Raw genomic sequence first — 15,384 nt, 5'->3', positions numbered from 1 at the left:
AAGTTATGTTGCCTCCCTTGTAGCCCACCTTGGCTGGAGGTTTCTGCCTAGTGCCAGCCACCTGTGAGAACACTTCTGGGCACACCGTGTCCTTGTACTCCTTTCACAGGCACCCAAACCCATTGAAAATACCACTGAAGGCTGCTCAAAGAAAGAGGGAGCCTTGTAAAATCTGTGGTGCCAGCTGGGTGGCTGGCAGCAGGTAACCTCCAGCAGCAGATCGGTGACAACCACCAAGTGGGCAAGGTGCAGGAGCATCACAGCAGTTTCTGTGCCGATTCAGATCACCGGCGTCTCAGCACCTGGGGTCTGGATTAGTTACAGCAAACAGACCGGGAGCCTCATGCAATTAAGCAGTCAAGTTCCTGTACAGAGACAGATCAAACCAACAGCGAGTGCCTGGGGATTTCGTGCTCCTCTTCTGCTTCCTTAACTGCTTGAAGCATGGCGTTTTGCTGTCAAGTTTTTGTTTATTTCTTAAAGAATTTCTGCTTCCCAGTAAGCAGGGATGAGGACTGCGTGGCAAATTGTTGCCTGTTCACAACAGAAAAAGAGGACTCATTCAATTAACAAATAAATAAATAAATAAAGCCCAGTTCTGTTTCCTTACCTACATTATTTAATACAATATTTGTTCTGAACTGCGGCCTTTAAACGAGGGAGAAAAACCATCTTGCTTTTCAGAGACAGACAAAACAATTATATGGTGGCTGAAACAGAGAGATAAACTTATATTAAAGCGGTAAATCAGTTTGTGTTCGTAATTCATCCCAACTCAACTGCCCTGTCTTTTGTAATGGTTGTACCACAACTGCACATTGAAATCTGTGGACAAAGCTAACATTATACATACTCTCTGAAGATGTTGGAGGCCAAAAATCTAAGCATCACCCAACTTCCTTCATATTGAATATGTTTTTTTTGGCATGTTTGAAGACTCATTAGAATTACCAGGAACTGACTGATTTCCGCAGGCTTTGGACCAGGCCGAGGCTCCCTTGGCCAGGCCATAGCGCAGATGACTTGGCTTCCAACGCAAGCTTACAGTAAGCACAAGCAATGAGGCTTTGCATCTAAACCCACACAGCTTTCTACAGCGTGCAACGCGAGTTGCTCCCACATGAAGATGCGACTTCCAAGTCGTGTTATCAAGAAATATTCTCCGCCTTTGGTGTAATTGTTCAGTAATATGCATTTTGTGTACGGAATAAAACAGAAATGCTGACAGGCTGGCTTTTATGGCTGCTGACACCATCTTTCTGAGCATAGCTGTGCAAGTTGTGCTGACACAAACCTTCTCCTCGAGAACAGCTGCTGTTGCCTGCTGCTTTGGAGAGGGGACGGGGGTGTTTCTTTTTTCTCTTTCTTTGCTTCCCATGGAGGACTCCAAAGTGCCGGCTGTGCTGACAGGGCTGAAGTATCCACCAACGCCTAGTTATGCCACAGATGTGAACGTGTAAAAGAGAAAGTCAGTTCCCTTTCCGGCTTCATTCTCCATTTTTCTTTCAGATGATTAAATAATCCCACACTCAGCAATATTTGGATAAGATGGACAGCCATTAGAAGTGCTCCAGTAGAAGCTGATTAAAGCATTACGCCTATTCTTCTAAACTTGCACGCGCTCGGGATGGGCAAAATTCCCACAAAGACTCAGATATCAGGCACCATTTGCTTGAATGTTAGTGAGCACATTCACAGAAGACAAGTGCAGCTAGAGGGTAAAGCATCAGCTTCTTGGGCTCAGCATTTCGGGGCATAGCCAGTGTGTAAGTGCTTCAAAAGTTACTCAAGGAGCCTCTCAGCTCCTTATTCAGCACTGATAATTAAGAGTTCATGTCTCTTGTTCATCAACACAGTGCTTAAGGATATGCTTAAAAGTGTTTTGCTGATTTAGGGCCTCGGCAATGTCTCTGCAAGGATCTGAGTGCCCACAGCTCCTCCTTGAAAGGAAAAAGTGCATTTGGGTCCTGGAGGAACTGATGTGCTTTGCAAAGTCTTTGCTGACAGTAAACACAACAGAAACTTCATTCCTTAATTTGGATACCCTACAGCAATTATTGCCAAGTCGTGCCTGGGTCAATACAGTAGGCATATTTGAAATTCAAGATTTTCCTGAGTTGTGAATGCTCTTTTATTATTCCTACAGTTGCTCTAACACAGTGCAAGTTCGATCTTCTGACTTTCTATCCACCCTGTTACTTACAAAAGTGTTTCAAGCTCACAGATTTGTCAACAGAGCAGGCCTTCACACATGTGAAGGCTTCAGGTGTGGCACTCACCAACAGTTTGGTTGTTTAACCTGAGCAAGAGCTAAGAGCTCCTTAAAGACAAATTAAAAAAAAATAATAAAGAAGTCATGGTAACAGTGTTGCACAATCACAAGTTACAATTAAAAAATAAATAAATACCTGTACTGTAAAATACAGTAATACCAGGATGCTAAACCCGAGACTGCCATGTCTTCTTACTGATTGCAACAGAAGTTTTATGTCAGCAGACATCAGGCATATGCTCAGGTTTTTTTTCCCCTGTTCATACCACAGAGATGATTATATGTTGAATAACATAATAGCTGTCCTGTGCAATCCCCCTTGCTGCAGACAGAAATCAACAAACCCATGTTGCTTAGCTCAGTTGCAGACAGACAGAAAACCTGGGCAGAGGGATGAATGGACCTCGTTCTCACCAACAAGATGGGGACTGGAAGAATGATGAACTGCCCACTGTAGGAGAAGATCAGGTTGTGTGACCAGCTAAAGGAAGCTAAAGGTGCACATTTCATGAATCTGTTAAATGTTGCAGTGCCAGACCAGCCAGAGTTTCCCTGTAATGCCAGCTACCAAGACTTGCCTCATCTTGACCTTTTGTTGTAAGCACCAATGAAAGCAAAATGATTCACAGCTCCCCAGCATCCTGAATGTACTGCCAAAATAAATAAATTCAGATAGAAGAAATAATCTTAGGTTTTAACAAAATGAAAATGAGAAATGAAGTATCCCCAAAATCTCCAGGGTTTAGGATTGCTTGCAACCTTCAAAAAAAAAATTTCCCTTTCCTACATCGAAGGAATGATGTGGAGTCCTGGGCCATTCCTAAAAAGCCATCTGAAATGGTCTGATTTTATCATCTTGTCTTTAGCTGCTTTTTCTCAGACATTTCCTCCAGAACACAGTGGGGCAGAGAAGGTACTCATAGGGTGACAAAAATAACTTGAAAAGGTCTAGCAAAATGAAAGATGCAAACACAGCCAGCCTCCGTCAACTGTACAGCTTGGGGTCAGAGAAAAATGCAAACAGCTTTGTGCTTCTGTCAGGATTGAAGGCCTCACCTCTCCCCACCTCCAAAAACAGGGAACTTGACAGGGAAAATAAAAAGTTTATGAAACCTACAGGCTGATCAGCAGCAAGACTGTGGTAACCACTTGCTGGCACGTTAGGAGGATTTTACAAAAGCAAGCCCTGTCCATTATGCAAGCTATTGTAAACATTTCTGCCTCAAAAAAAAAGTCCCAAAATAGGCCAAATCTGCTGAAATTCATGGACTAGCTAACTGCAAAAACATTTCAGACTGCCTTAACTGTCTATCTCCTCTATCACAAATGAACGGGGAGATTAGGAAGGGTACAGCATTCACCTTGAATTAAAGCAGAAAAATTACTTCCTTTTTCAGCAACACAGCCCTGAAATAGGAAATGACAGTCAGAAAACTAGAATATCCTGAGGTGGAAGGGACCACAAGGATTATCAAGTCCAACTCCTGGGTCCACAAAGCACCACCTGAAAATCAGACCATGTATTTGAGAGCATTGTCCAAGTGCCTCTTGAACTCAGTAGGCGTGGTGCCATCAGCACTGCCCTGGGGAGCCCATCCCAGTGCCCGACCACCCTCTGGGTGCAGAACCTTTCCCTCACACCCAGCCTGACCCTCCCCTGTCCCAGCTCCATGCCGTCCCCTCGGGTCCTGTCGCTGTCCCCAGAGAGCAGAGCTCAGCGCCTGCCCCTCCGCTCCCCTTGTGAGGGAGCTGCAGGCCGCCATGAGGCCTCCCCTCAGCCTGCTCTGCTCTGGGCTGAACAAACCAAGGGACCTCAGCTGCTCCTCATAGGTCTTGCCCCTTAGACCCTTCACCATCTTTGTAGCCCTCCTCTGGACACTCTCTAGTAGTTACATCCTCACTCATTAAGACCTAACCTTTGCCACTACATCATTATCTCCAATTATTTTCAGTTTTGCCTCAAGGCATCATCAGAAAGGTATTTCATGTATTGAAACCTAACAACACATCCTGCACAGAAGCAGGGCTGTGCAGCTGGGCAGCCACAGGGCAGGCAGGACGGGTGGTGCAAGGTGTCATAACACAAATCCTCCTTCCAAATGACCCTGCAGAAGACCAAGGAAAATACGAGGAACACCCCATGGTCTGATAAATGCTATCAATGTTGCAGGGCTGTCCCAGAAACATTTCTCCAAAGAAGGACTATGTGCAAAAAAAAAAAAGCCTTCCAAATTGTTTTTTGTTAGAAGACAAGAATTCTGAGAATGGCTTGATTTGATGCAGGTGGTTTGGGCAACACATACGTGGACCCCTGGCTGCTTATTTGCTCGTTGTTCAGGATCCCCGAGGAGAGAATGTTTTGACGCATTAACTCCCAGGCTAATCAGGCTGTTAGTCTTTGCTGTCCCCAGCATCTGCCTTTGATGGTGTAGGGTTCAGAACAACAAGATACAACTACGTTCTTGGCAGATGACCTGGCACTCTTAGATGTGATCAACAGCAGGTTGTCACTGGCCCACTGTGGGAGGATTAGTGCTTCATTATGGGGGAATCCACACTTTAGTTATAGATGGTCCTTTCCAGGCAATTGCAAGTTTTCTCTGCGCCGGCTGGATTCAAGCCTGTGTCAAGTGATAGGTCTAGCTAGTCCTTTCTTCTAAAAAGCTCTTGTATTTTTCTGCCTTTTGATTATATATATGCACATTGTCCACCTTTTGCCTTCTTAGTCCTCTTGTGCAGGATTTCACGCTGTCTCCTCTCCTATGAAATCAACTGCTGGGACACCACATTAACCAGTACGCTCTGTCCTTACCCAGGTTTGGGCTTCTCTTCTTCTCCCAAGACTTCTCTCTAATCAAGCCATCCTCAGATTGCTTCTGCTGAGTCTTTCCATGAGCTCATTTTTAGTTGCTGGCAACCATGCCAACTTCTGCCCCTTCCTGGACAACCACCTTCTTCTTCACCTTATTTTTTCCTGTTGTTTAGTCCCTTGACAATAAGATGTGGAAGACAGATCATCTGAGGGTTGGCACTGATTTCCTGCTGTTGGGGTCAGACAAGCTCCTTGGAGCCAGAGCTGCAGACAAAAAGCATTACACAGCCACAGAACAGGATAGCCCTGTCTGTTGAATGTTGATCTCCATAGGACCGACAGCATCAGCAGGCATTACGTTTGTCGTTTTGGCTCTCTGAAAAGTTCTCCTCTACTTTAATTTCTACACGATCTACTCTTAATTCTCTTTTTTCACCACCACGTTTCCCACAAGAAAAGCATATCCCGAGCATAACCGGATGCTTCTATGCTTAAGAAATGTGAGGCAGATATAATTAGAAAAACAGACGCTCAAGTGGGGTGTATGTAAAGGTCTTCAGATTATAAAACCACAGTAATTTCCATAAACAAGCAGTGGAGTGAAGTTGGTCAGAATATGGGAAGTTAGAGGGGGTGGACAGCACACACAGGTTGGGATCCTTCTGGTTTCGTTGAAGATGTCAAGATTTCAACAACTGCTTTCATTTTGGAACCAGGTGGATCAGAGACATTCATTCCAGCCTCCCATATCCCGGCTGAGTTCCAGCATTTGTGCTGCAGATTTGCCTCTCACTGTCCATGCACAAGTCACAGTCTGGATTCAAGCACAGTTATCAGAAGCTCGTTCAAGTAGAGAATATTTCCACGAAAGGGTTTTATTTTCAAACTGCCAAGTACTTGTCTATGCCTAAACCCTGTATGTTATTATTAAAACAGGTTGTGAATTTAAAATACAATTGAAAAAAACATCTAATTATTTTTGGAAACTCCTGTTACATTTGCACACATTTTCCAGAGCCAGGTCATGTACAGGTAAGTCCTAGAAGCCAGCTAACCAAAAAGCCAGTGTTTTCTGCTTGAAGAAAAACGAAGTTTCCTTCCCCTGCATGTATCTTTTGGTGTCTCAGTCCAAATTCAGTCCTCAAATACCAGGCTAGATAGCTAAGGCAGGTGAACCAGCCCTGCTGGTGATGTTCATACACATTATGATGTTCTTTCACATTAACCTGAAGTGAAATGGAACCAGACACTTCAATTGTTTCTTAAAAGTTCAGGAGGGGAAAACAGCGGGAGGGGAATGCTTCAAGGACACACAGGTCCAGCCCATTACACCAGCTCTATCAGGATTTTAGCTCTTTATAAATCTCAGAGCACACAACCCATGACTCAGTCTCACATCCCTGCAGAACTAGAAAACATGTTAAAACAGCAATACTAAGAAGCCTGTGAAGGCGTCATGAGAAATCTTTGCATGCTATGGGACTCTTGACTCAAACGGACCAAAGTGAGATCCTTACTGCCTCCTTTTTTTCCCCGTAAGAGAGGCCCCCCCTTTGCTAGACACAAATACAGATTAGAGAGGGATGGAGGGGAATAAAACCAGCCTAATGCTGCCTGAGACAAGGCCAGCAATATCAAAGAGATCAAAAAGATGTCATGATCAACCATAAACATGCTGCTGAGAAGTCCAAAGAAGAAAAAAATAATAATAATAATAATTAAAAAAATAAAAATAAAACACCAAGAAAATCTCACCCATGGCAATCAAGGAACCACTGTAAACATTCATGCACCTAAAATCCAAATACATTTTTCAACCTGCTCACACTGTATTACAGGTGATGATTACAGCACAGTTCCTCTCATTTTAGATTGAAATGAAAAACAGAAATTGCATTTTTGTTAATCAAAATAAACCTTGCTTTAAAATCAACTGACAAGACCATGATGTGAAGTGGGAACTTGTACATTCCTCTGCAGGCCACTAGCTTGCTTGCTGTAAGTAATGCATTTGAGATATTTTCAGATATCATTCCAGCCTGAAAACGTACTCAAAGAAACCAAATATTGGTATACATATTTTCAAACCCTAACCAATATATTTCATTTCCCACCTCAGGATTTCCACAGATTTGTTCTATTGTATGTATCCAAAACATTAGATTTGCTCCTCAAAGACTTAAAAACCACTCAGTCCAAGTCCCTGAGCCAGACCATTTCCTTTTTACTGCCAAGAATCTGGAGTTTCTGTTCCGGCTGCCAGTAATTACTCGGTTCCTGTACACAAAGATGTAAATCCTTGCTGTTCTCCATTCAGATTTGTCTTTGAAGATTCTTTGTGGACTTCACTGGGGAACTTTCCATTCAGTTTGTCGCTGGAGTTTCCTGGACTGACAGTTCAAACATCAACTTCAATTTGTCTTTAAAACTCCTCACTTTTAATCCTTTTCCTCCCCCACTTGGAAGAGCTCAGCAGTTCATAGAAAAATCTTACCAGATATTTTCCATTCGCTTTCTTTTGTCCTCCGAGTTTTGGTCGTGCTCCCTCCCTATCCTGAGACACGCACAGTGTGCAGCGAGCTCCCACAGCTCTAAGCAATTCTCTGAGCTAGAGAGCAGCAAAGCCCCACTGAGGAGTGTTCAGGCTGACATATGTACATCTCTGCAGGAAAAATAAACATTGGGTAAGGTATAGGTCAGCGCACATTGGTGGAATAAGGTTTGCCACTAGAAGAAACAGAACAGAGATCTGCGTTAGTAACAGAGTTCCTCTCCCTAGGTTTAGTATTGCCAAGTCTCCCTCAGTTGGGTCACTTGTTGAAACTTTCAGAGAACTTGCAAACTTCTCAGCTGATGTTCAAAGTGCAAAGCAGGTGTTGAACAACCCCTGGAAAAGGCCTTTTCTGGAGCCAGAGGCACTATGATGGTCGTCAGAAGGGCCAGGCCCTGAGGAACCAGCCCAACAGACCTCCAGACACGAACACGACTACTCAGCAAGGAGCAGATCTGCCTGGTCACTCCTCACAAACCTGTACCCTCTGACTCACACCCGCTCTGAGTGGCACCAGAGACAACCAGCTTTGTCACGTCTAATTTCAAGGGCTGCATGCTACGCACAATTTACCCCAAGGCAATAAAACATTATCTATTTCAATTTAGATTTGATCTGCGCTTCCGTGCAATCTGCACATAAAGGACATCATAGCATTTCATCAATTGCACATATTGAAGCTGCAAGATCTTAATTAGTGGCTCCATTAATGTCAATGCAGTGAGTGTGGTCACTGCTAGGAAGAAAAAAAAGATATGAAAAATCTACCACTGTCTGTGTTTCATCCGCACTCTGTGAACTAAGCATTAGATTACGGCATCTCAGTATCCTCACCAAATCTGTTTGCAAGGTAGGCAAGATGCAGGTTGGAAATGAGGAGACATTTCTGCTCAGAAAGAGCAGTCAGGCACTGGGATGGGTTGCCCAGGGAGGTGGTGGAGTCACCGTCCCTGGGGGTGTTCCAGGAAAGGTTGGATGTGGTGCTTAGGGACATGGTTTAGTGGGTGACATTGGTGGTATGGGGATGGTTGGACCAGCTGACCTTGGAGGTCCTTTCCAACCTTAATGGTTCTACAAAGCTAAACTACTTATGGAGTTCATAGTCATACTGAGTCATCTGTTTCTAGCCAAGGAGAACAAGAATTTCACAAATCCTGAAATTATTTCATTTGTCAACATCAACCTAGCCCTGTCCCACCAGCATTGAGTTATCTTAGCAGCATTTTTTCAGAACACCTGAGCCAGTGGGTGCTTTAGGATGTGCAGAAATAACTTGAGAACGGCAGCCTTCAAATGATGCAAAGCCCAGAAGTCAGCTGGTGACGGTGCTTATTTCACAGCAGCAGCATCATTAAGGTTGGAAAAGACCTCCAAGATCATCTGGTCCAACCATCACCCTACCACCATCACCCACTGAACACCACATACAACCTTTCCTTGAGCACCCCCAGGGACGGTGACTCCACCACCTCCCTGGGCAACCTGTCCCAGTGCCTGACTGCTCTTTCTGAGCAGAAATGTCTCCTCATTTCCAACCTGAACCTCCCCTGACACAGCTTGAGGCCATTCCCTCTAGTCCTATCACTAGTTATCTGTGAGAAGAGGCCGGCCCCCAGCTCCCCACACCTTCCTTTCAGGCAGCTGTAGAGAGCAATGAGGTCTCCCCTGAGCCTCCTCTTCTCCAGACTAAACACCCCCAGTTCCCTCAGCCGCTCCTCACAGGCCTTATGCTCCAGGCCCTTCACCAGCTTCATAGCCCTGCTCTGGACACGCTCCAGGGCCTCGATGTCCTTCTTGTAGTGAGGGGCCCAGTGTGGCCTCACCAGAGCCAAGTATGGGGGACAATCACTTCCTTAGTCCTGCTGGCCACACTGCTCCTGACACAAGCCAGGATGCCGTTGGCCTTCTTGGCCACCTGGGCACACTGCCAGCTCACGTCCAGGCAAGCATTGACCAACATTTCCAGATCCTTTTCCTCTGCACAGCTTTCCAGCCTCTGTCCCCCAAGCCTGTAGCGTTACATGGGGTTGTTGTGATCAAAGTGCAGGACCTGGCAGCACTTAGCCATGTTGAACCTCATCCTGTTGGCCTCTGCCCAGCAAAAAACTCTTCCCTGGCCGGGAATCGAACCCGGGCTGCGGCGGTGAAAGCGCCGAATCCTAACCACTAGACCACCAGGGAGGGATAAGATGCATAAATAAGGATCTGAAATCGTAGGTGAAATGTTGACTTGTTTTCAGCTTTACATGTGGTGAAGTGGAAGGTACTCCTGCTGATGTAAGCAAGCTGACTTGACCTGGAGCTGACTTGTGTGCTGCAATGTACCTCTGTACCCCAGCTACCCGGGTGTGACTGCACAAACTGCCCTCTGCATGTATGTCCATGCTCAAAACCACCACTAGAAGAGGTGCTGCAGGCCTGCTTGGAGCTGGTGGGAGGATGGCATCACACCAAAAGCACAAGAGGGAGCTTTTAGCAGCTTTTATGATCATGCTGCATTGGGTCTTGCATTAAGGACATCCTTTGTTCTTCCCCAGTAGTATAAACAAGCAGTATGATCTCTGAATCACTGTGAAAGGCTGCAGCATAATGAGACCAACCAGATTGTGATTTTATGATTTTGGGAAACATGCTTCATTGCAAAAAGAAATACTGTTTTTTCTGTTTCTTTGCTTAGTGTATCCTCCTTGGTGAGAAAGCATCATCTTCTTTCGCAAAAGAGAAAATGAAGTGCAGAGACTGTCCAAAGCCAGCATTAGTCCCTCCTTCTGCAGTATTATTTCAACACCTTAATAACAGGATGGAGGCAGCAGCAAAAATTTCCTGTTAACTGCAGCAGGAACAAAACTATTTCCTCCCGTGGAGTGGAGTGAGTGTTGCAAGTGTACGGCTTACACAACACAGCTTCACTCAACTCTCCCTTTTGGAGTGAAATGAGATGTAATTTAGCCATCACGTTACACTCTTTAAAATAAGCCAGCCCTCAACTCTTCTGAGATACTCTGTGGCCACAGACTGCACTGGTTAGTTTAACTTTGCTCATTGTATGAAGCAATTGCTACAAAAGCCTATTTCCATTTAATTCAGGCTAACAAAGCAAAATAAGGAAATAAAAGCCTAACTGTAGCTAAGTAGGTCTTGGATGGGGCCCAGAGCTGACAAGAAGCAAAGTTTCACACAAGAATAAAAGAAGCTTCAGCTTCTGCATTCTGTTTATTAAAAGTGCTTTTTTAAGAGACTCAGTGTACAAGGAGGTTTATAAAAAGGAAAATCTAAGTTGGAAGGAAGCAAGAACTGAAGCAAAAGCGTTTGTTCAGATGTTAACTAAGTTAATCTATTTTAAGCTTTAATATGTTTTAATGAATGCTATTATACATTCATCTGCTTTTTGCATATAAATGCACATTAATATCAGATATTCCATACCTGTTTACATTTTGCACAAGGCCAGTTGCTTTTACATGTTTTTTTTTTAATCTCAATTATAGCAGAGAAATTTCAGATCTAGAACCCGCTCATTTGAGGGGCAGCTGTAACAGACGTCCGCAGAAGGTCTTTTTCTTCCCCTCTTCCATTCAAAGCAAACCCTTTGAATTTAGAACAGAGGTCTTCAAAGCACAATAGCTTGTGATACTACTTTTAAATTCTCATGCACTGAATTAGAATCACTGACAGCGAAATTTCCTGCATAAAAGAAATCCTCAACTTTTGTATAAGCATCAAGGACAATTGTTGCCCTCTTTCACTGTATTATCAAGGAAGTGTTTGTACTGAAAAGGAACAGGGTTATTATTTTCCTCTCTCTGGATAAGAAGTCACCTCTCTTTCCCCTTCACCTCTCCTTTCCCTCACTAGCAGCACTTTAAAACATAACTTTTTTTTTTCAAGTTTCACCTGTGTTAAGTTTGGATATTGTAATTTTCACTAGCTCCTACACTGAACAATAAGAAAATATAATAAATAATAACTATCCTCTTCCTCCTCATTCAGAATCAATCAATTGATCAAACACGTTGAGCTTAACACGGAAGAATGATACTCTCCTGAGCAGTGCCAAGAATAACATGGAGAAAGTCAGTTCTGCATCTTGGCACACGTTAAGGAAAAACAGCCCATGCCCACAAACAAAGATTTCCCACAGATGACTTGCCGTGGTAGCTCTCCAAATTACATCTCTGTGGACCCAATCCAAAACTCATTACAGGCAACAGGTTTTGAAAAAGCCCTGTATGTTTCTTCACAATGGGAAAGCTCAATGTTTAATTGATCGACTGGAAAGAAGCTTCAACTCTTTCAAGTCTGAGATTAACAAGATAAAAGGACATTTTGCTTGCCTTTGGCTTGGCAAGTGATACCTGGAGAAAAAAACACACACACACACAAAAAAAAAACACACTTATGATCTAAGAATAACCTAATTTATATAATGCTCAGCCTTGTGCAAATACATCAGAGGATACCATCATAATTAAAGGTGTGGAGGGAGCAAAATTACTGGTAGCTCCCCACGTCCAACATAATTTGCTTACTAGACTTCACAAACAAAGCTTTCAAAGAAACAGAAGCACGAATGGATTTCAAGAAATCAAGAATGTTAATTAAAACAATTTTATCTGAATTTATCTTAGCACCACACCTGCAATTATTTTCAAACAGCATTAACAGAATACCAAATAAAATGCAAAAATATACAAATTCCTGTGATTTCACCTTCTTGTATTAGGATTTTATGGTCTGTTTACTGTAAGCTCTGTTCTTGCCCTTCAGGAAAGTGGCCATATTTGAAGGAATTACCATTTTAGGCAACAGCATCACAGTGGTGGAGTAAGCTATTACTCAGCTGATTCAGATAAAAGCTGGCTTGCTTGTTTAATTTTCAGCTGGGTCAAGCCACTGAGCTAGCTGGCTGTTTAAACAAACATCAGTATCAGCACAAGTTAAAGGACAGGAAAGAGTGGCCAGGGAAGAATGCATGAGAACAGCTCCAACACTCCCAGCTTACACTGATAAAATCAAAGATGGAATTTCACCATTAGCCAACAAATAGGTAATGCTAAATATAGAGAAGTTTTTTCCCGTCTGACACAAAATAATGGTTCCAAACCTAAAGCAAATCTAAATAAAATAATAATAAAAACACACACTAATTTAGGATGATACTTCCTTTCAAGCAGAGGTCTTTCCTCAGCAGCACAGCCTACTAGCAGTGCTGTCATACAGTGGAGGATGTAGCTGTGTGCTCCATCACCCTTGGAGATCTCTCTCTGCCAAGGGAACCATGTGTGTTAGGAAATGCTACCCTCTATCGTTTGACTAGCCTGAACAGCTCATTTCTCCTTAAAACAGTCATTTTGTAAGACTAACCTGACTTGTAACATCACTATACAAACCCCACAAACCTGAAAAAATGGTACTTGTTATTGTTACTGCACGGCCAGACCTCAACTCATGAACATACTCCTTGGCTACAGAATTAAGACCCCATAACTCTGTTTTCCTCTCCAATTCATTTTTCCAAAAAATTATTGCTTCAAATCATGTACCTTTTTTTAATCGTGTGCTTTTTTTGGGATCTGCCTAATGGTTTCACTTCTTTTTCATCCATTTTGCAGAAAATCCTTACATGATCTTCTACCATTTTGCTGTTCTCTTTCTACCTCCATCACTTTCTGAACCCTGATATTTAAACTCTCTAGAACATCTCTTATACCGGAGATTTTTATTTAAACACCTTTGCTAAAAAGCTGAAGCAGCGGGATCTTTAGACATAAGAATGCTATCACAAAAGGAGCTAGAAGGTGATCTTTGAACTTAACTGCATTATGAAAAATTTCTTAGAAAGCACAAAAGATGTCCCTTCCAATAAAGAAATAAAAAAGTAGGGGAATAATATTCTTTCTGCCAAAGTCACTGCTTAAGAATAGCTGTAAAATTACATTTCATGAGGATTTAGACTGTGCCAGTAGGGTATTAGATTTAAAAGGATAAAAAATGTTTAAGCTTATTCTGCATTTAAAGTGAGAAGCCCTACTTAGCTAATGGGAAATAGAAACACAAGGAAGAAGAGGAAGAGAGATTGCACAAAGCATAATACAGGCTGGATGGCAAGTAGCAGACAAAAGCAAGTAGAAAATGTAAGGTAAATACCCTTGTATCTTCAATTCAGTTAATTTAGAGATGGAGCTGATCATTGCTGACACCTCAATTTCTTTGAAAAGAAACTGAAACTTGAAGTCCCCTAGAACTTCTTTGCCTTCAGGCATTTCTAGTTCTTTTGTGTAGGAAAACAGGAACTGAATCTTAGAACGCAAGACACAAACATTTAAGGAGGATTTCAATTAAACAGACTACTGGTGCACAAACCTGGAAGTGCCTCCACTGTAACCTGTATGTACCACTACACTGTTTTATCTCATTTTTAAGGATGAAGGTATTGTAACGTATTATTTCTACCATTTCAGTTTCCCTCACACCAGAAGGGTGGATAAGGCATATTTGTAAGGCCCTTCTTATGATGGGTTCAAACCTCAGTCAGAATGCAAGACCCTGACGGCATGATATAATGCTGCCACTTGTTTACTGACACTGTAAAGTAAAAGAAGAAATTCAGGCTGTCAGAAATACAACGAACGTGGAGTTCACAATATTCCATCCTTGCCCTCCGGATGATTTCCGAGGCAGGGAGAGTAAACAGCCTTCTCCCAGCCTTCTAAGTTTCCACAGCTGAGAGTGTAGGATGTTTACAGTACCTGTCACTCAGAACTCTTGAGAGCAGACCAAATGTCAGCAGACTTAGTACAGACTTCATCACTGACTGCAGGAAACATGCAGGCATCAAGTGAAAGGAGGAGAAAACCTCATACCCGTGACTATTGTACAGCACACGAATCCTGAACAAAATTAAGTCCTTTGTGCATACGTTGGGAGGCGTAAGAAAGAAGATCATGATAAAGCTGAGCTGCAGCATCTCCCGAGGACAGCCACTCTCATTGCCACAGCTGTATTACAAGGCTTCCTGCTGGTTCACTCCAGAGTGCTCCCGAATCTCTTCAAGTTGTGCCTGCAGCAAAGAGAGAATTCATCATTTTAATGAGTGCACATGAATATACTAACCGAAAAAAAAAAAAAAAAAAAAGACTCAGGTAGAAAAGACTTGTGGATTCCACAAGTAAAAGCTATCATGTAATTTATCTAAAGGACTGGAAGCTTTTAACATAATTTAAGAGCAGTACCCTACCGTGCTGGCTTAGAGGAATACACACAATATCTAGCTCATTTTAATTATCAGAGGAATGATGGGTTTGGGGTGTCTTTGAGTACCGTGAGGAAAAGGATACATTTAAAGATTATGGCTTGATAAGCTTCAGTCTCCAATTATACAATAACAGATGACTGTAACAGCAGTCTAGATAAGTTTGAAATGATACATTCCTCTCTGAACCAGTTAAAGTATTCAGTTCCTTTAGATATATCATCTCCAGGGGAAAGAGAAAAGGAAAAAATAATAATAAAAAAAATAAAACCCAAGATAATATAATCATACATAGAAAAAGTTCTGCTCATGTAGAATAAAAGCCAAAATCCTCAGAAGAGGGTAAAAATTCACTTAAACAGGTTTTAGTGCAACAGAAGAAACACTTTGCAAGAAGATTATTAATAGCCTTTACTTTAAAAAAAAAATAAAGCATGTGCAAAACCATGTGTGCAAGTAACTGGGGACCTGAATCACCTCACAGAACCAGAACAACC

At 42.6% G+C, this 15,384-nt stretch overlaps 1 long non-coding RNA gene across 7 annotated transcripts in view; it reads right to left on the bottom strand.

Moving 5' to 3' along the window:
• The window catches only part of LOC311434224, a 65,122-nt gene that overhangs the window by 14,763 nt on the left and 34,975 nt on the right, over positions 1-15,384 (bottom strand). For 2 of the 7 annotated variants that reach the window (XR_014691330.1, XR_014691331.1), the window contains exon 4: positions 14,499-14,695. This is a non-coding gene — a long non-coding RNA (uncharacterized lncRNA). Of the gene's footprint in view, positions 1-28; positions 535-1,294; positions 1,432-7,578; positions 7,747-14,498; positions 14,696-15,384 lie in introns of all 7 variants that reach the window. The other 5 variants (XR_014691325.1, XR_014691326.1, XR_014691328.1 and 2 more) reach the window with 5 other exon arrangements.

The sequence above is a fragment of the Aythya ferina genome (assembly GCF_964211825.1).
Source record: "Aythya ferina genome assembly, chromosome: 3".
Taxonomy (NCBI): domain Eukaryota; kingdom Metazoa; phylum Chordata; class Aves; order Anseriformes; family Anatidae; genus Aythya; species Aythya ferina.
Note: the sequence above shows the minus strand (reverse complement) of the source record. Positions and strands in the feature narration are given on the sequence as shown.